The sequence below is a fragment of the Mustela erminea genome, chromosome 14, assembly GCF_009829155.1.
Source record: "Mustela erminea isolate mMusErm1 chromosome 14, mMusErm1.Pri, whole genome shotgun sequence".
NCBI lineage: Eukaryota > Metazoa > Chordata > Mammalia > Carnivora > Mustelidae > Mustela > Mustela erminea.
The window spans coordinates 69,491,817-69,513,778 of NC_045627.1; the positions used below are offsets into that span (position 1 = coordinate 69,491,817).

Here is a 21,962-nt window from a genome sequence, read left to right on the forward strand (position 1 = left end):
ACAGATACGTTGTTTAGAGGTCATGGTGAAAATGTTAATGGTGATGGTTAAAGGTTATGAAAGTCTTACTGTATGTGAGACATTGTGCTTCAGCATTTCTATACATTACCTTGCTTAATCCTCAAATGTTCCTGTGAAGTCTTTTTTTTAAATATTTAATTTATTTATTTGACAGACAGAGGTCACAAGTAGGCAGAGAATCAGGCAGAGAGAGAGGAGGAAGCAGGCTCCCTGCAGAGCAGAGAGCCCGATGTAAGGCTCGAGCCCAGGACCCTGAGACCATGACCCGAGCCGAAGGAAGAGGATTTAACCCACTGAGCCACCCAGGCACCCCTCCTGTGAAGTCTTTATAAATTTTAGCCTCACTTTACAGATGAAGAAACTGAAGCCCGTCTTCTTCTAAGTTTTTATATAAATATGTTAGTTAACATACATTGTATTATTAGGTCAAGCATGCAATATAGTGATTCAACACTTTCACACAACACCTGATGCACATCACAAGTGCCCTCCTTAATCACAATCCCCTATTACCCCCATCTTCCCGCCCACCAACCCTCTGGTCACCATCAGTTTGTGCTTTATAGTTAAGAGTCTGTTTCTTGTTTTGTCTCTCTTTTTTCCCCTTTGCACTTTGTTTTGTTTCTTAAATTCCAAATATTAGTGAAGTCACATGGTATTTGTCTTTCTCTGATTGGCTTATTTCACTTAGCACTGAACTCTCTTACTCCATCCATGTCATAGCAAATGGTAAGATTTCATTCCTTTTATGGCTGAATAATATTCCATTACACACACACACACACATACACATATGTATGTATACACACACACACACACATATACAACCTCTTCTTCATTCATTCATCAGTTGATGGACACTGGGGCTGCTCCCATAGTTCAGCTATTATAAATAACGCTGCGATAAACACAGGGGTGCTTATATGACTTCAAAATTAATGTTTTCATCTCATACTCACTTTTGATGTCTAAATCCTTGGCCTACTTTTAGCAGAATACTGTTTGATTCAGAAATAATCCTTCTACGTTTGAGGTCTTCTCTTAGTGATTTTCCATCACAGATCTCCTCACCTTGCTCCTTGTCTACAATTTCCCAGCTGTCTTCACTGTACTTAGTTTTGCGTGTGGTCTCTCTTCCCTATTGGAGTAGCCTTGAACAAAGTCTTCCTTACTGTTTTAACAAGTATCAGAATAATTTTTTCCTTAAATGAAGACCAGAATTTTTACCCATAGAACTTAAAAGTTTTGCCAAAAAAAAAAAAAAAATGTAGAATGTGTATTTTAAGTAAATCACAGAAGAGACCATTTAAACATTGCATGTATCTTGGGAAACAAACTGAGGGTTGCTGGGGGAGGCTGGATGATGGACATCGCAGAGGGTATGTGCTATGGTAAGTGTTGTGAATCCTGTAAGACTGATGATTCACAGACCTGTACCCCTGAAGTAAATAATACATTATATGTTAATTAAAAAAAAATAATAAATAAAAATTTAAAACTTAAATAGGCCATGTAATTGTTTCTCACTAACAATCAAGGATTGTTTTCTTAATTCTACGCAGTAGACCATAGCTGTTAAAAGCATGAAGAAAAATTTGGGATCCTGTATTTGCCATTTACTGGCTTAGGACTTTGAGCAATTCTATACAGAAAGCACCTCTATTCTTCATTCATCAGTAAAATGGAAGTGTGATACCTCATAAGACTATTGTGTTAGATGTGAATATGTATAAAACATGTACAAAATTGCCTATCACAGAGCAAATGTTTCAGTGTTCGTTATTTTTATTCTTGTCATACTCCTACTCCAGTAAGTGTTTTAGATATCAGATATGCAATGTGATACTCTTGAAAAGTCTTTTTATTGTGTAAAATCCTGCTCCATCCCAGGTAGATTAACAAGTGGGTTTAGTCAGTTGGATTGGGATAAAATAAGAAACACTTTTTAGGTGCCCAACATCCTATGCTTGGTATTGTGCAAGAAAGGAGCTTTTCAGATTACCAAGATAACAAAATGATGGGGTTATCACCACTAACATCTATAAAGTAGCTCGAAATACCTTCATCACTCAACCATCTACATTACTGATGAATAGTCAGGTGCTGTAAAAATCACCATGATGTTTTATTCTTCGACTGGATCACTTATTTCAGAGCTTGGCTAAAGAAATAAGGCCACGACTAACACTAAGGAAATAGAAAAAATCATCAGAAATTATTATCAATAGTTATATGCCAATAAGTTAAGCAATCTAGAAGAAATGGATGCATTCCTAGAAACTGATAAACTTCTAAGATTGAAACAGGAAGAAACTGACAACCTGAATAGACCAGTATCTAGTAAAGAGATTGAAGCAGTGATCAAAAACCTCACAAAAAACAAGAGCCCAGGACCTGATGGATTCCCTGGGGAATTCTACCAAATATTCAAAGAAGAAATAATACCTATTCTCCTGAAGCTATTTAAAAAAATAGAAACAGGAGGAAAACTTCCAGACTCTTTCTATGAAGCCAGCATTCCCCAAAACCTGATCTCCAAACCAGGCAAAGACTCCATCACAAAGGAGAATTTCAGACCAATATCACTGATGAATATGGATGCCAAGATTCTCAACAAGATCCTAGCTAATAGGATCCCCAACAGTACATTAAAAATATTATCCACCATGACCAGGTGGGACTTATTCCTGGGATGCAAGTGTGGTTCAACATTCATAAATCAATCAATGTGATAGAACAAATCAATAAGAGAAGAGAGAAGAACTACATGGTCCTCTCAACTGATGCAGAAAAAGTATTTGACAAAATACAGCATCCATTCCTGATTAAAATTCTTCAAAGTACAGAGATAGAGAGAACATTGCTCAACTTTGTAAAATCTATGAAAAACCCATAGCAAATATCATTCTCAGTGAAGAAAAGCTGATAGTCCTCCCTTTGAGATCAAGAACATGGCAAGGATGCCCACTCTCACCACTGTTGTTCAACATAGTACTAGAAGTCCTAGAAACAACAATCAGACAATGAAAAGAGATACTTTATTTTTTTAAAAGATTTTATTTAATTTGAGAGAGAGAGAATGAGAGGGGAGAAGGTTGGAGGGAGAAGCAGACTCCCCATAGAGCTGGGAACCTAATGTGGGACTCGATCCTGGGACTCCAGGATCATGACCTGAGCCAAAGGCAGTTGCTTAACCAACTGAGCCACCCAGGCAGCCTGATGACATGGTACTTTATATGGAAAACCCAAAAGACTCCACCCCCAAACTACTAAAACTTGTACAGCAATTCAGTAATGTGGCAGGATACAAAATCAACGCACAGAAATCAGTTGCTTTCTTATACACTAACAACGAAAATACAGAAAGGGAAATTAGTGAATCGATTCCATTTACTATAGCATGAAGAACCATAAGATACCTTGGAATAAACCTAGCCAAAGAGGTAAAGGATCTGTACTCGAGGAACTACAGAACACCCATGAAAGAAATTGAAGAAAACACAAAAAGATGGAAAAGCATTCCATGCTCATGGATCAGAAGAATAAACATTGTTAAAGTGTATATATTGCCTAGAGTAATCTATACGTTCAAAGCCATCCCAATCAAACTTCCACCAGCATTTCTCAAAGTGCTGGAACAAACAATCCTAAAATTTATATGGAAACAGAAGAGACCCCAAATTGCTAAGGAAATGTTGAAAAAAAAGGAAACTGGGGGCATCACATTTCCTGATTTCAAGCTTTACTACAAAGCTGTGATCACCAAGACAGCATGGTACTGGCACGAAAACAGACACATAGACCAGTGGAACAGAGTAGAGAGTCCAGATATGGACCCACAACTCTATGATCAAATAATCTTTGACAAAGCAGGAAAAAAATATACAGTGGAAAAATAACAGTCTCTTCAATAAATGGTGGTGGGGAAATTGGACAGCTATATGAAGAAGAATGAAACTTGACCATTCTCTTACACCATACACAAAGATAAACTTGAAATGGATAAAAGACCTCAGTGTGAGTCAGGAATCTATCAAAATCCTAGAGAAGAACACAGGCACACAGCAACTTCTTTCAAGACATGTCTCCAAAAGCAAAAGAAACAAAAGTGAAAATGAACTTTGGGGACTTTACCAAGATCCAAAGCTTCTGTACAGCAAGGGAAACAGTTAAAAAACAAAGAGGCAACCCACAGAATGGGGGAAGATATTTGCAAATGACACTACAGACAAAGGGCTGATATTCAAGATCTATAAAGAACTCCTTACACTCAATACTCAAAAAGCAGATAATCACATCAAAAAATGGGCAGAAGATAAGAACACACACTTTTCCAAAGAAGACATACAAATGGCTAACAGACACATGAAAAAATGTTCATCATCATTAGCCATCAGGGAGATTAAAATCAAAAGCACATTGAGATACCACCTTACACCAGTTAGAATGGCCAAAATTAACAAGACAGTAAACAATGTGTGTTGGAGAGGATGTGGAGAAAGGGGAACCCTCTTACACTGTTGGTGAGAATGCAAGTTGGTGCAGCCCTTTTGGAAAACAGTGTGGAGATTCCTTAAGAAATTAAAAATAGAGATTCCCCATGACCCAGCAATTGCACTACTGGGTATTTACCCCAAAGATACAGATGGAGTGAAAAGAAGGAACATCTGTACCCCGGTGTTCATAGCAGCAATGGCAACAATCGCCAAACTGTGGAAAGAGCCAAGATGCCCTTCAATGGACAAATGGATAAAGAAGATATGGTCCATATATACAATGGAGTATTATGCCTCCATCAGAAAGGATGAATACCCAACTTTTATATCAACATGGACGGGACTGGAGGAGATTATGCTGAGTGAAATAAGTCAAGCAGAGAGAGTCAATTATCATATGGTTTCACTTACTCATGGAGTGTAAGGAATAACACAGAGGACATTGGGAGATGGGAGAGGAGAAGTGAGTTGGGGGGAAATCAGAGGGGAAGACAAACCATGAGAGACTGTGGACTCTGAGAAACAAGGGGGGTTTTGGAGGGGTGAGGGGTGGGAGGTTGGGTGAGCCTGTCAGTGGGTATTAAGGAGGGCACGTATTGCATGGAGCACTGGGTGTGATGCATAAAAAATGAAACTTGGAACACTGAAAAAATAAAATTAAATTAAAAAAAAGAAAAGAAATTGTCCTTTTAACCAGTTCTTGATATTTACTGGGTATAAACACAGGCATTTTCTCTTTTGCTGTATTCTTGTAAAAAAAAAAAAACAAACCTATTTTTAGAAAGGAAAGCTTGCTTCAAATCATTATAGTAATATGATGATTCTTTTAATGTTTCATAGTACATTTTAGCTTTCAGTAACTTTGCTTAATTTCCTAACTAGAGGGGCCATTTCCACACCTCAAATCCCTGTCAATTGTGGGTGAAAAGAAAATATGCCACTGACCAGAAAATAACTTTATTCACACAAATAGGCATATTTTGTGTATTTTTGTTCCATTTCATTATAAAGTCACATGAGTTATAAAGTTGTAAAGGTCAAGAAGAAAATTGTCTATACCCACACATCTCCCAGGGTATTAATAGACATCGTGCAATAGTTCCTACCTACCCTTTTAGAGAAAGAGAGAGTGTCAGGAAGTTTGTCAAGCTTCCTTGGCCACAGAACCAGATGGATGCATGGTACTTTCTATCACGTTGGCCGCTAAAGGCATCTCATGATGTCCAGGTATAAAGGGAGATACTGAAACCACACTTGGTACCTTTTGTGAGTAGGAAATGGAGCCCTATTTTTCATGAGACTTGTTTGTTTCTTGCTTAAGAGATTTCTGGCACAGAGAGGAAACTGGTTTCCCTCTGCCACCAATACCACAGATTCATATACATGGCATTACACTTTCTGACTCATATTCCAATATAGAGATGCATTTTTGCAACTCTAGTAAAGAACAGAGCAGGGCAGGACTTATTTCAAAATTCATTATTTCTCTACTGTTTTCTGAACTGATACTAATCTCCAGGATGGCAGAGTTCACCTTTCCTTTAGCTCTGCATCAATCACATTATCAAAGCCTGATGTTTTGTGCCTAGAGGCCACACACACACACACACACACACACACACACACACACTTAATTTAGCTGATTATTGTTCATCTTCATCTTTAGAACCAGAAATGATGTGTTTATTTAGGGAAAAGGGTGCTTTAACAACTTAAAATCTTTAGATAAAATGTATGTTTTTTCATCATTCATCACAACTCTGTGAATACAGTTATGCAGAGATGGCTTTAACATAATCAATGACAAGAAATAATTGTCTCCTCAGTCCAAAATGCCAACATTTTGCCAATTATGTCACAAAGTCACAAAAAGCACCAGAGAAACATGTTTGTTTTGTTTTTTTCCAAGACCAATTTAAAGGAGGAAGAATACCGTTCAGTTTTAATAATGAAAGCGGGTAGAATTTGTCCTTAAAAGTCATGCTGAAATTGTTTTTAAGTTTGCATTACTGTAATTACCCTTGGGCTGAAAGTTGTAAATACAATCTATAAAACAACAACAAAAAAAAGCAAATAAAATTAGCCTCACTCCTTAAATGATTATTCCTTCTGACTAGGGGGGGGGAAAAGCATTATGTTTAAAAAGTGCATTCCTCTTCAGATTGCTGAACAGAATATCTCATTAGAAGGACTTCTCTTAAACAGAAATACAGAAATCTTCTAACAGCTTCCTATTTAAATAAAGTAAAAATTGAAAATAGATAATTCAGTGGATTTTTAAAATGTTAATCAGAAAAGAAAAATTGAAATAATGAGTTCCTAATATGTTTTCTGAGATATTTGAGACTTAACCCATATCAAAGATAAATAAACAAAAATAAAAAGGTTTAACCCATATCCAAATGATTTCCTTTTGTTAAGGCTCTGTGCATATATATATGTATCATAAACCATCAACAACAAAGTTTGTCTTTGTACTATAGACTGATAGAAACCAAGTAATCTACTGAGCTAGCCAAATAGTCTACCAGTTCCCATAGTCTTTCCTTACAAGACCACCTTCATGAATCTGAGTAACTATGACTCACTCAAAATTGGACTGGTTCCTGGTTGTACTATTGCAGCAAACAAGTGGGCTAAGTCACAGATACCTAGTCTAATACCAGCAAAGGATTAGAGTGAATCAGCCCTACATCATCCAACGATCTTGGAAATATCAGCACACACTGATGAAAGTTAGGGAAGAATTATGGCACAGAAATGATAAAGGAAATGATTTTGTTTTCTCTTCTATCCCTACCTGTGTGTGCTGCTAATACCATGAGAAATGTCATGCGGGTACCAGAGGTTCTAAAATCTACTGTCTAAAACAACTTAGCTCTAACATGTAGGAAAATGTTATACCAATTCCATTATATTAAATCATTTTATGAATATTTACTGTGCACCTGCACTTTAGCAGACACTGTGAAACACAGAGAGTAACCTCTAGCTGCTCAGAATCTCATAGTAACATAGCTAAGGAAAACAACTATATTAATTAAGAAAAAAAAAAAAAACCTTTATATAGAGGCACATGTGAGTAGTCAATTCCTGGTTGAAAATCCATGGAAGTTCGACAGACAATCAATTGATCAATCGATATATGTACATACAAGTTGAAGAAGAGAAGAAAGGAGGGTCCATGAAGCTCAACAGTTCAACAGGTTAAAGCCATCCATGCCTTCCTATTTGCTCTCAAAGCTAACTTTAACATCTATCACTAAGGCCTTTACAGTCTACAGAATTTGTCTTCTCATGATACGGCCCACATCATCGCTGGATTTTATCCACTATATTTTTAGACTACGACTTAACAAGTATTTATTATTGTGCTTCTACCATGAAGCAGGCATTGTGTTAGGCCCTGGGAGCAAAATTATGAATCAAAGAGACATACTGCGATTGTGGCATTTAAAGTCTAGTTGGGGAGAAAGACCATAAGTAAGTGAATACCCAAATAAAATCACGGCATACAGGAGGTATGATGAAATAAAGAAGGTGTGGCAACAAAATAATAAAGCAGGAGTTAGTCCAGGGATAGGAACAGGATTCATCGAGTAAGCAATACTTAAACAGAGATCTTTAATTTAAGAAGGAATTTACCTTTCTAAGAGCCTGAAAAACATCTTTCCAGGCTTAGGGAACTGTTAATACAAAGGTCATGAGATAAAAATTAGTTTATTGAAACATAAAAAAAGTAACATTAGTCAAGAGGGAGGGCAGAGCTCAGTGACACAGATCTTCACAGGTTCCTACTAACAGCATGGATTTTATTTAAGGCAGAAAATAATATGCCCTGTACTCTTTCTCACACTGAGATTCTACACATGTGGTCCCCTCTGCCTGACCTGCTCTCCCTCTACCTTCTTCACCTGCTGGTTAGTTACTGATATCAGAGACCAGGTCTGAATTCACCTTTGCATCTTCAGGGCTGTTATATTAGCTGTTCCATGATTGAAGAATGGAAATATGGAGACCATTCTCTTGCTTAATAAGACTTTGAATACACTGTAGAAAAATCTCTTCCGAATTTCAATGAGGACATAACAAATAATATTAAGATCTAATGAAACAGGAGAGAATTAACTCAAGTTTGAGGAAGGAATCCCCTGCCTTCTTTGAAGAATATATACATAGCATATACTCTCTACTTTTACCTTTGAATTAGCAAAGTTTAATTATTTACCTTTTGCACTTAGTATTTTAAAATCCACATTTTGGTCTTGACTTATCCCATTGTTTTTGCAAGTATATAAAGCTATATTTTAGTTTAATAATGCCAAAAAATGAGCACTTTTGCATTAGGTCACCAAGGATATTAAAGAACACCAAGGCAGATACAATTATAGTGAACACTCAGCCCCTCTCTCCTTTGTGAAGATGATTATTTTTTAATTATTAATGGGTCATTGGTTATTATAGAGGGTAGTCTATAGAATGCATGTTACAATCTAATGATACACTTCCAACGATGCTGTCATGGTACTTACAGCAAAGGGAATGCATCTATAACAGCTGTTGTTGTTAACGATATCCTTAAGACATTCCACAAGGAATTTCCCAGCTGCACGAGGAGTCTTCATAGAGCAAATTTCCAGTGACAACTAGTGAGCAGAAGCATCACCCTTTCTCAGTGCAGAGAGCTCCAATTGTGCAAAGAGAAAAGGAGCCAGTCGCCATGAATAATGACTAATTAGCAAAATTTTGACAAGGGTATAATTTCAATTGGTGATTCTCAGCACTGAGATAATTTCATGCTTTGTGAAAACCATTTGGTGAAAAGTTAATTTAAATCTAAACTTTATTTTTGTAGGAATTCAGTGAAATTGATTTGACATTGGCTAATGGTTTTATAACAAGCAATCAAGATGAGAGGCCTTCAGGGAAGATTTTTTAAATCCCTCTTTTTCTTGGTTTGCCTTTCTCTCGCCCCCCCACCCACCCCCAACCCCCATAATCATTTGACTCTTTACTAGAGAGGAAACACTGATGATTACCAGAGGGGAGGTGGTAGGGGAATGGGTGAAACAGGTGATGCAGATTAAGGAGGGCACTTGTTACCGTGAGCACCAGGTGTTATGTGGACGTGCTGAATCACTAAATTGTAGGTATACAGGAAACTAACATTACACTGTATGTTAACTACCTGGAATTAAAATAAAAACTTTTTTAAAGTCTCTATTTTTTCCTATGTGATATCTTGGTAGTATCAAAAAGACGTTAGCTGCTATCCATACATAGAGAAGTATACAACTCAATTGTGACTAGGTGGGTGTGGGAAAAAGAAGCGTGTACATCAGTTAACCATATTCACTGCTCCACAAGCAGAACATCTGTAAACATTCATTTGATTTAACTCATGTATTTGAAGATTTCCATTTGCCACATTTGAGACAGTCTTTGTATACTTAAATGTAAGATAGATAGACCTCTTCACAGAATTTGGCATCCAGAAGTAATATCAATGTCAATACAAATTCTCCACTTCCTGAGGTAGTTGAAGGGAATTGCACTTTTAAAACTTGGTCCAGGGATGTCTGAGTGGCTCAGTTGGTTAACCATCTGCCTTTGGCTCAGGTCATGATCCCAGGGTACTGGGATCAAGTCCCACATCTAGCTCCCTGTTCCAGGGAGTCTGCTTCTCTAGCTGCTGCTCCTCTGCTTGTGCTCTTTCTGTCTCTCTCTCTCTCTCTCTCTCTCTCTCTGACAAATATATAAAATCATTAAGGGGTGCCTGGGTGGCTCAGTGGGTTAAAGCCTCTGCCTTCAGCTTAGGTCATGATCTCAGGGTCCTGGGATCAAGCCCCGCATCAGGTTCTCTGCTCGGCAGGGATCCTGCTTCCTCCTCTCTCTCTGCCTGCCTCTCTGCCTACTTGTGATCTCTGTCTGTCAAATAAATAAATAAAATCTAAATAATAATAATAATAAAATAAAATCTTTAAAATAAAAATTTTAAAAAACACTTGCTCCAGCTAATGTAATTCTTCTTCCCTTTGTAACAACTATTTTCAATTGCAAAAACATCACTTTATAAATCCTTTAATGTGATGAGGATTGTGATGAATATAAAAAAAAAATTCACAATTCCACAAAGTGATTTATATTCTCTGCTGCAAAATACCATCTAAGAAGGTTCTAATCAACTAAGAAATACTTTAAGATCTATTCATGTTCCAATAGAGCAGGAATTGGCAAACATTTTATAAATGGCCAAATAATAAATATTTTAAACATCATGGGCCATACAGTCTCCATCAAAACTATAAAATATCACTGTTACAGTTCAAAAGCAGCTACAGATGATATGTAAAGGGGTGTATTTGTGTTCTAATAAAACTTTAATTATGAAAACAGGCCATGAGCTGAATTTGACCCATGGGCAAGGGTTTACCAACTTTTACTATACAGAAATAAGAGATAGTTCATATTAAGTATGTTTTAAAGGCAATTTCATCATGCTGAAACCATCAGCTATTATTCAAACTTCAGAAAAGTCCAAATATTAAATGATATTTCATAATAATATTTCATATAAATATGAAAGCAGGTGTCCAAGAAATAAGTAACACGTTATAGCCATTTGTGCTAACATACAGTAAAAATCTTGTTTTAAAGTTATTCCAGATTTGAAAAATAATTCAGATCATACCTTACATACAATAACCCAAATACATAGCCAAGTCCCATAAATTCTACCTCCTCAGTCATTCAAAGCTGTTCACTTCTCTTGATCCCCACACGTGCTCACACCATTAGCATCATCTCCTTTCTTGACCACAGCAACAGCTTCCTACCTTATATCCCCGAAGTCAGTTAACCACCTTGTTCCACAAGCCCCTGTCCAGTTCTCCATTCAGTTACCAAAATGATCCATGATAAATGAAAATCTAATCATACCCTCTTCCCTCTCTTGTTTAAACATTCCAAAGCCTCTATGTTTAGGATAAAATTTAATATTAATGTGGCTTACAAGGTCTTGGCTGGATTTTGCCTGTCCACGTCTGCATTGCTATTCTTTCTTTCAACCCATCGTGTTCCTTTTGCTTAAAGACATTTGCACACATGGTTCACTTTGCCTAGAATTCATCAGTAAATAATGATCTGCCCACCCGGCTCTGTGAGGGGAAGAGTGGTAACATCTACTTCAGCACCTGGCCCAGGGCTGACATAGAATAGATGACTGATATAATAGGGGCTCAATAAATATGTGTAAGGCATAAATAATTGAATGAATACTCTAGAAGATATAGTTAGACATTTGTTGAAAGTACATCATGGTGGAAATGGGGCAAAACCATTCATATTGCTCTTGCCAGTAGTTAACTAATATGTATACTGCTGCTTCCTAGTTTATGACTTTAAAAAAAAAAAAAGTCGTAAAAGTTCTTCTCCCTTCCCCTGCCATATAGTATTTCAATCAGCTTTCAAAAAATCCAATTGAGATTTCATAACTTTTTTTCCAGATCACTAATACTAATTATCAAGTAGGATCTCTCATTCCCTAAAGCATTCCTAATCTGAGACCCTTGCAGAAACTTCAGAAAAATGGAGGGCTGGGAACATTCCCAGGTCTTTAGTTTCAACCTGCTGACGGCTTACAGTTATAAACTAACTATTCAGAGGAGCAAAGCTGTTAGATCAATTTATCTTACAGAAGTTCTAAGACAGTTGGCTCATGAACACTTTCTGATATGTTCAGCAGTCCACAGCTCTTTTGCTGAGTTGACAAGAGATGTGACTTCCCAGATGTTAAAACAGCTGTCATATTCACCCTTAAGGAATCACAGCAATTCCTAAAGTTTTTTGTTTTTTTCCCTCTGGATGAAATTTGCAAAATGTTTGAAACTTTGCCCTGTGAGAACTGATCTTCAGCATTCACTGTTGCTACAAAGGCTCTTAGACATTCGTGAGCTGTGCATGTGTGGAAGCAGCTGTGGAATGAGCATAGACAGGTCATAAATGAGCATGGGATAGGATTTGTAGGGGAGACTTTTATTTCTTGGTGTAGTGGACTGGAGAGTATCTTCATTCCAAAATTCAGTTAAAAGCCAAGTGTTTAAAGAAGGTGTGCTGGGGCAGCTGGCTGGTTCAGTCAGTGGAGCATGTGATTCTTGACCTCAGGCTTTTGAGTTTGAGTCTCAACTTAAATAGAGTTTATTTAAAAACAAAATGTTTAAAAGAGAGAAAGAAAGAAAGCCCACTGGAAAGAAACATAAAGTACCAAAAAGACACTAACATGTATCTAGGACTCAGCATATCCCCAAATCCTATGAATGTCTGAATATAAACAATTATATTACAAGTTAAATATTTCTGATTAGGAATCTAAGTGCATTCAGTTATTTCTCACAGTACTTTTGTGATGACTTCTGTAATAAGAGGAAAGGAAAACCAATTCAAAGATGAAACCAATTCAGTAATTATATGAGATAGATAGATATATACATATATATGTGTATATATGTTATATATATGTGTGTATATATGTTATATATATATAACATATCTATCTATCTATCTATAGACATCTATAGATATATATATCTATAGATATGTTATATCTATATCTATATATAGATATATGTATATCTATATCCATATATATCTATAGATATCTATTTATAGATATATGTATATCTATATCTATATATATCTATAGATATCTATCTGTATCTATGTTCACAAATCTTTGTGGAGAAACCAGAAATCATACTATCAAAATACCTTACTTTGCCAACAAAGAGTTTAAATAAAAACATGAAGTGTTAAATAATTTGCCCAATATCACAGAACCAGCGGCACAGTCTAAACCAGCATCTAGATATCCCAACTCATATCCAAGGTATTTTCCATTATGTCACTGAGATAGTTGTATTTAAAGGAAAAAAAAAACCTTCAGTTATATCATTCTGCAAATAAATTTCTAGTTTAATTAAGATGTATGATGATTTCCTTTTTAACATTACTTTATAAATTGCAATTCTAAATCTCGTGCAACTAAGGCTTTCTTTTTCTTGTCTTAAGAAACTGAATAAGATTCTCATATCAACTTATACTAATTAGGTACATTTGACATCCAAGGGAATAGAAGCTTTCAAGAAATAAAGAAACAAGAAAAATAATTCTACATATTTAAAAAACACCCGTACATTCTTTTCAGAATGCTAAACCAAAATGAACAAATTGCAGAATAAAAGCCTGGGGACTATTTACTCCAACTAATTTTTTTTTCCTCAAATCTCAGTATTTTAATAAGGTGATACGTTAATAAGGTACAGTATATTTTTTAAATTTATTTTTTATTTTCAGCATAACAGTATTCATTATTTTTGCACCACGCCCAGTGCTCCATGCAATCCGTGCGCTCTATAATACCCACCACCTGGTTCCCCCAACCTCCCACCCCCTGCCCCTTCAAACCCCTCAGATTGTTTTTCAGAGTCCATTGTCTCTCATGGTTCACCTCCGCTTCCAATTTCCCCCAACTCCTTTCTCCTCTCTATCTCCCCTTGTCCTCCATGCTATTTGTTATGCTCCACAAATAATATTTTATCTTCAAATGCAGTTTCAGCCATTCCTGCCTTCTACTCTCCTGAAATTAGGACAGGTGACTTAAGTAAACCACCAGGGTAGCTCCTAGATCCTAGCTCCAGGGTAGCTCCTAGATCCCCCACCTCTGTATTTACATGTATAAAACAAACATTAACTTGGAATGCTCAACATCCCCTTGGATGTTGAACAGAAAACACTATTTTCTTGCAAAGATAACAAGTGACATAAATTTACATCAGCAGGTTCTAGGTACATAAAGGAGAAAGGTTCTAAGGTAAGGCGAGGTGACTAATATAATCCCTACTGTTAGGAACTGTAGTAATAACAACACTAGTAGTGCCAGTTATCGTGGCTACATTTTCCATTTCGCCCTAAACAGAAAAAAGCTTTGACATATCGCCTTGCTATATGGCTCTGGTGAAATGACGCAGCTCAAGGGGATCCTTGACCTAATGGGTGAAATATTTTATACTTTGTCACACAATTATGCAGTCGTGCACCAATTCATATCCTGAGCCCCAGGAAGTCATCTATAGACCGGACATTCGCTTATGAAATCTCCGGGGATGAGAACTCAGCCCAAAAGGGCACTCAGTATTGCAGACTGAGCATTTAACCCAGTCAGAAGCTGCACCTTAGGGCATGTCGGAGTCAGGCTGACACAGGGGCACACAAGGTACACGGCACAGTAACTGGCCCAGAGTGAACACTAACTGAAACAAAAGTAGTGTTCTGAGTTGCTGCAGGAGCAGTCCGGGTATATCACCAGGGCAGAAGACAGGATGAGTGATGAGAACACCGTCAGAACTCCTCGTGGCTGACAGGCATGTTCTGGATGAAAGCTGTTTCTCTGTAAGGTACGGCGGATGAGTTACTGAGGTCCCTTCCCGAGCTTCCGGACTTCCTTTATTTCTTCAAGGTGAAGTCCCTCCCCCTCGCCAGTCTCTGTCCTTACCACCTGAGAGAGCCTAACTCTGTGGAAACAGCTCCCAGTCAGGTGTCTTGATTACGTTAGCATATGGCAGAGAAGACACTTAATAGGATTGGGCAGAGGAAATATTACACTGTCAACTTTGTCCTTTGGCCTCGCCTTGTGAACATGTTCATCACTTTGATAGAAGTAAATGGCTTCCTCTTCAAAATGTCTAACATTCACAACCATACCTCATGTAAGGAAACACTATCACTTCATGTACCTGCCACTCTTCCAGGTTGTCTAAATCTCCAATGGGATAGTTTGAGAGAATGCTCACGACTGAATAAAGAGGAAAACTCAAGACTTGACGCATTGACTGGTCCTTTAAGGATAAACTTAAAGGCTGCTGCATGGTTTCTTTTTTTCTTTTACTATTTGTGGACAAAGATGAAAGCCATAATTAGTTATGGTCAATACTTCATCATATGACAATAGTTCCTGTAATTGAGAAAAGCAGCCACAATACCATTTAAAGGCAGTACTGTATTGCAAAATGTATCCAAACTCCTGAATGTCTTAACAGCATCAGATAAGAGCACCACATTGTACTTCTTATCTTTGATAATATGGCAATAGCATATCTGCTTTCTTTTTACCTTGAGAAAAGTAAGAGTTGAACTAGAAATGATCCAGAAACACAACATAATTCATAATTCTGGATACAACACTTACAATGAAGAGGTTTCAAGTAGTTCTAAGGACCGAAAAGAGCTAGGACAGACTTAATTGAGGGATTTAACCTTGTGAAAGTCACACACTAAAATGGTTTCTATATGTGCTCATTCTCTCTCTCCCTCTTTGGCTCTCTTTCTCTGATTTTATAAAACCATGAACTAAAAATTAACTTTCTCAAATTAAAGGCCTAACATTCAGAGAAGTGCACTGAAGAGTTTCTGTAAGCAGTATGTATTTCAGAGTTAGTTTTGGTAGATGACCTTGGGGATATGGTAGATATTCAGTAAGTATTTCCTGATTTGCAATGCTTAATTTTAGAACCTGGAGGGACTTTAGATAATTATCATTTATCAAGCACAGATGATGAGCTAGGCATTTTATTTAGATTATTTCATTTTATCCACACATCAACCCCCAACCCCCAAGGACTATTATTATTTCTATTTTAAGGATAAGATATAGCAGCTTTGGTGAGGTCAAGTGATTTACGTAAGAAAAGATCTGTGACTGGTGGAATTGAACTCCCCTTTGAGGCTTTAGAGCCTGCACTTTCAGCTTTTGTCTTTGGGTATCACTTAGTCTAACTCCTACTCTTTCCACCAGGAAAAGAAAAACATTTTTTTTTTTCAAAACTGAGATTTTTGAAACATTACATAAGCGGCTAAGGTCTTATGTATGACAAGTTCATGATACAGAGTTGGACTGGACATTAGTCTCAGTGATAATAGTTCAGAACACGATCCTTCCAGTCCCTCGATGTTAATGGGTTTAGTGTAAGGACAGTGGTGCCAGCTGACAGGTCATGTGGTGTAAATCTGCACCTGCTAGGTGATCTTAGACAAGTTAATTCATCTTTTGGTGTTCCATTTACTTCATGTTTAACATGAGAACATTATGCTGCCAACCAAGACTCTTTCCATTTCTGAAATGTGATGCTTCTGTTTCTGTGGCCTATGATGCTGTTGTCATCTATGTAGCAAATACCTCAGCTACGATCTCAACCTTTGATCAACAAGATCAGTAGAATATGATTTCTAGTACTATAGTCATGGTCTAAGGAATCCACACCCAAATCCAGCACCATTTCCTAATTATAAGAACTTGGGGAATTCCCTTAACAGTTCCGAATCTCCCATTTCTCATTTGTAAAGTGAAATCTAAAATCATGCCTACCTTAGAGGGTGGTAATGATCAAATGGGAATGTCTCACATAAATTCTGAAATACTGCCAGTCAACAAGTGGCAAATAGTTATGTGAGGACGTTGACAATAATGGTGATGAGGACAGTGACACCGGGATGTGTCGTCCTATGATTACAAGGCTTTTAAGTCAGTTTTTATGCTGTTAACCACAACATAAATTTCTTCCCAGTGTGGAGATAATCTTTGATAATGATGTTCCTCAAAGACTTACATAAAAAAAAATGTTGGGACGCCTGGGTGGCTCAGTTGGTTGGACGACTGCCTTCGGCTCAGGTCATGGTCCCGGAGTCCCGGGATCGAGTCCCGCATCGGGCTCCCAGCTCCACGGGGAGTCTGCTTCTCTCTCTGACCTTCTCCTCGCTCATGTTCTCTCCCACTGTCTCTCTCTCAAATAAATAAATAAAATCAAAAAAAAAAAAAAAAAAAAAAAAAATGTAGATGGCGACGAATGACTGCAGTTGTAATTAAAGCTGATAAACCAGAAATCCTAGGACTCCTATAACAAGGTTCTCTCTGTCTCACTTCCCCAAGCCCTTCCTCCCTCCCTCCCGTATCCTCTTTCTCCTCTACCTTCCTCTCTTCTTCTTTCTGATTTAAATGGATGATTTCCCTAACAAAACAATAATAATGAATTTATAAGGATATAAAATCACATATGTAAATATAGAATTATGTAAATTTGTTACATGGATATGTAACATGTGTGTATGTGTGTAAATTATTACATGCATGACATGTAAATTTTATGTATTATTACATGTGTATAAAATTATTTTGTAAATGTAAATTTGTAATGTTTGTATATATATAAGTGTATTGTACAAAAGTAAAATTAGGTATCTAATTTTTATAAAATTATTTACATTATAATATATTAAAATTATTACATTGTATGTATAATTTTTACAAAAATTTTATATGTAGGGGCGCCTGGGTGGCTCAGTGGATTGGGCCGCTGCCTTTGGCTCAGGTCATGATCTCAGTGTCCTGGGATCGGGCCCCCGAATCGGGCTCTCTGCTCAGCAGGGAGTCTGCTTCCCCCTCTGTCTCTGCCTGCCTCTCTGCCTCTTGTGATCTCTCTCTCTGTCAAATAAAATAAAATCTTTTAAAAAAATTATATGTAAAGTGATTGCATTTTACATTATTGTGATGTAAATTTATATAAAAATTATTATAAAATATGTAAAATTATTACAAAATAGGTGAATCATATACACACTTGTCAATACATATATGTATGCATTTGTATAAAAATTCCCCCAAATGTTAACATATCTGGACAGTGGAATTATTAGTAACTTTTACTTTTTTCTTTACAAATTCTTGCTTACTGTTCACCAATAAGTGTGCATTACTTCCAGTTTAAGAGGGAGACTTTAAGTTAATAAAAGTCATAGCAAAAAGACCATAAGGAATCAAAGTGTCTTAATGGCTATTTCTAGGCGGCAGGATTAAAGGTGGTGTTCATTCTATTCTTTATCAACAACTGTTTTCTAAATTTTCGAATTAAGCATGCATCTTTTTAAAATTATTTATTTGAGGGGGAATGAGTGAGAGAGAGCATGAGAGAGGAGAAGGTCAGAGGAAGAAGCAGACTCCCCAAGGAGCTGGGAGCCCGATGTGGGACTCGATCCTCGGAGTCCGGGATCATGACCTGAGCCAAAGGCAGTCGCTCAACCAACTGAGCCACCCAGGCGCCCTAAAATTATTTTTAAAGTGTTTAAAAACACATATAAATACTCTATAATAATGTGGAAGATTTCTATCAGTATTCAACCACTTGATTTATGGTCTTAAAAACTCCGCCTGAGACACAGGGACATCTCACACTTAGGTCTCAAATTGTTTGACAATGAGCAAGTTATTCATGCCCCCCCCTTCCTGGATGATGAAAGATAAACACCTTTTCAGGGGCACCTGGGTGGCTCAGCGGTTTAGGCCTCTGCCTTCGGCTCAGGTCATGATCTCAGGGTCCTGGGATCGAGCCCCACATCGGGCTCTCTGCTCAGTGGGGAGCCTGCTTCCCCCTCTCTCTCTGCCTGCCTCTGCCTACTTGTGATCTCTCTCTATCAAATAAATAAATAAAAATCTTTATAAACAAACAAACAAACAAAAAAAAAAAACACCTTTTCAGAGGGATCCTAAGGGCTTAACAGGAGGAAAATATACATGAAGTGCCTATAACAATGCCTGCCACTTAATCAACCCCCAAATCACGACCACTGCCCCAATCCAGCACACTCTCCGCCCTCTGCTCTCTGCAGAAAGAAAACACAGGCCTCCTGACCAACAAATCGCTGCAGAATTCAACCTTCCCTAGAGTCCCCAGTCCATCCCTGCACGCCCATCCCCTTGTAATCTGTTAAGAGTTCTGCAAAAGATCATAACCATTAGGATGACACCACATAATCGAAGAATTACTGTGTAATTTAACAAAGCTGGTATAAATGTCTTCAAAAGGAACAAAGAGAGAATTGAATTATGATCCTGGAGCAAAGAATTGTTTACCACGGTGCTTGTTTTCAGGCTTAAGTGCAGGACAATTTGTCTACACAGAGTAGTCTCAGTGCACAGTTGTTCTCATCAGCACTAGTGCCCTTCTCCAATGATGTGGCTTGGAAAGAAATTGCCTTGGGTAAAAAGTATCACTTCAATCCGCCATGCATTTATTTTTTTTTCATTTTATTTTATTTCTTTTCAGTGTTCCAGGATTCATTCTTTATGCACCACACCCAGTGCTCCATGCAATACGTGCCCTCCTTGATACCCACCACCAGGCCCTCCTAATCCCTCATCTCTCTCCCCTCCATAACCCTCCGTTTCTTTCTCAGAGTCCACCATGCATTTAAATCTCACACTGTTCTTTCATAGTCTCTGCTACACGAATCCTACCACTCCTTGTTTACTGACAAACCAAAACAGTATAAACTTAGAGGAAACTTGAATCCAGCTTCTCAGTGTAAGGAAACCCTGAGATTTGGGAACTGTCACACAAAGGCAAGTCTCTTTCTGACCTGAGAAGATGCAAGCTCTATCCACAAACTCCTTGCTAGAAAGGATATGGCTACTAAATCAGGAACTGCAGTAACTATTTTGCTGGGGCCAAAGGCAAAGCAGACATCTTCCCCATGGCTGATTATCATGGGACGTATCAGAGGTCCTGGCACGTAGTAGGCCTTTCATGTTTATTTGGATACATGGGAAAATATACAAATAATTAATAGTAGTTTGGATTTTAGGTTCTTGAATAGTGAACATGAAGTGTAGGAAACAGCTGCTTCATACAATGTCTGAACTTGGTATTCTTAAGTCTATAGTTTCTATTTGAGTGGCAATAAGGCTGGGTATGTGGGGTGCTGCAGAGAGAGGGAATATAAAACCCAGTTGTAATGACAAAAAAACAGAATTAAAGAATTATTTTCAGGAATAATGTATTACAATATATTGATTATAGGTCATGCATTTTATTATTTTATTATTTCATTTAGTTTTTCCCCACAATTGTCTACCATTTATGACTACTGTTTCCATTCTGCAGAGGATGGAACCATTTTGTGGTTGCTAAACAACCTGCTCTAATCTTTAATGGCATGCAACTCTCACCCTTTTATTATTCATTTTATATTTTATTATTTATGGGAATGACTTTTCACGGCTGCATGATATACAGGATCTCTTCTGGGAAGTTTCAAAAGATGGATGATTCAAGAATTGGAAGATGAGATGCGCCTGGGTGGCTCAGTGGGTTAAGCCACTGCCTTCGGGTCAGGTCATGATCTCAGAGTCCTGGGATTGAGTCCCACATTGGGCTCTCTGCTCGGCAGGGAGCCTGCTTCCCTTCCTCTCTCTCTCTCTGCCTGCCTCTCTGCCCACTTGTGCTCTCTCTCTGTCAAATAAATAAATAAATAAATAAATAAATAAATAAATCTAAAAAAAAAAAAAGAAAAAGAATTGGAAGATGAAAAGATCTGGGTCTCCTTCATTCTCATGTCAAGCTCCATAATGACTCACAAACGAAGACTGCACAGGGGCTTGTCTTCCTCAAAGCATGTCCTCTTGGTGTTGGCAGACTTTTCACCTGGTGGCTCAGGGCTCCAAGAGCAAGTGTTCTAGACACCAAGGCAGAAGCTGCATCATCTCTCATGACCGAGCTCTGTGAGCCACACAGAGCCACTGTTTTTGGTTGAAGAGTCACAAGCCACCCGGACTCAAAGGGATGGTACAGAGACCCCACTGCTTGATGGGAGGAGGGTCAAAGAATTGGGGAGCTATGAGACTTAAAAGGGTTAAGGAATACGACAAGTTTCAGACCTGGAATTGGGACCTAGTTCTTCTGAATTCAATGCACAGGCCATTAGTCTCTTACTCAGATGGCAAACTAAGGTTTTCATAGAGGACTGTTTTGTTGTTTCAACAACAAACAGAAAAAGTGGGGGAATTGTTGTAATCAACTTAATTTATCATTCAAGAGGATTCAGTTTATAAGGTAAAATATTCCCCTATAAACATTCTTTTATTGCATACATCCTCCAACAAACCCTTAAAGGGGAAAAAAAAAAACCTAAAAAACCTCAAACAAGTAATAATGGTGTATTACAGCCCAATCTGCCTGAATTATAACAAATACCGAGTTAATGAAGTCTGAACTAATCAAGTTTAATGCAGCAGTAATTGTGCCATCCCAGTGAGAGAAAGGAGATGGCTATTGAGGCTTTATTTGGTTTTAGAAGAATAGTCTGTGGTTTTCAAGGTACTTACTAAGTGACTGAGCTTGTGCACATGGAAACCTCTCAGTCCAGTGTTTGTCAGGAAAACAAATGTGCCATATTCTGGAAGACTTTTGCTAATGACCTGCATACATGAAAGTTCTAATTAATATGAGAATCCACTCCTGGACTTGTGGGTTACTTGAGGGATCCAGCCCAGGGTAGGCAAATTTGTTTCATAAGGGATGGATAGTAAATAGTTACCACTTCACAGGACATCTAACCTCTGTT

General features: G+C 37.6%; 1 long non-coding RNA gene across 1 annotated transcript; it reads right to left on the reverse strand.

Moving 5' to 3' along the window:
- Positions 1-853: 853 nt before the first annotated feature.
- On the reverse strand, positions 854-21,597 carry LOC116572724. The gene is made up of 3 exons (XR_004278496.1): positions 21,587-21,597; positions 9,725-9,735; positions 854-969 (listed from the first exon to the last, which is right to left on the reverse strand). It is a non-coding gene; the product is annotated as an uncharacterized LOC116572724 (long non-coding RNA).
- Positions 21,598-21,962: the final 365 nt, after the last annotated feature.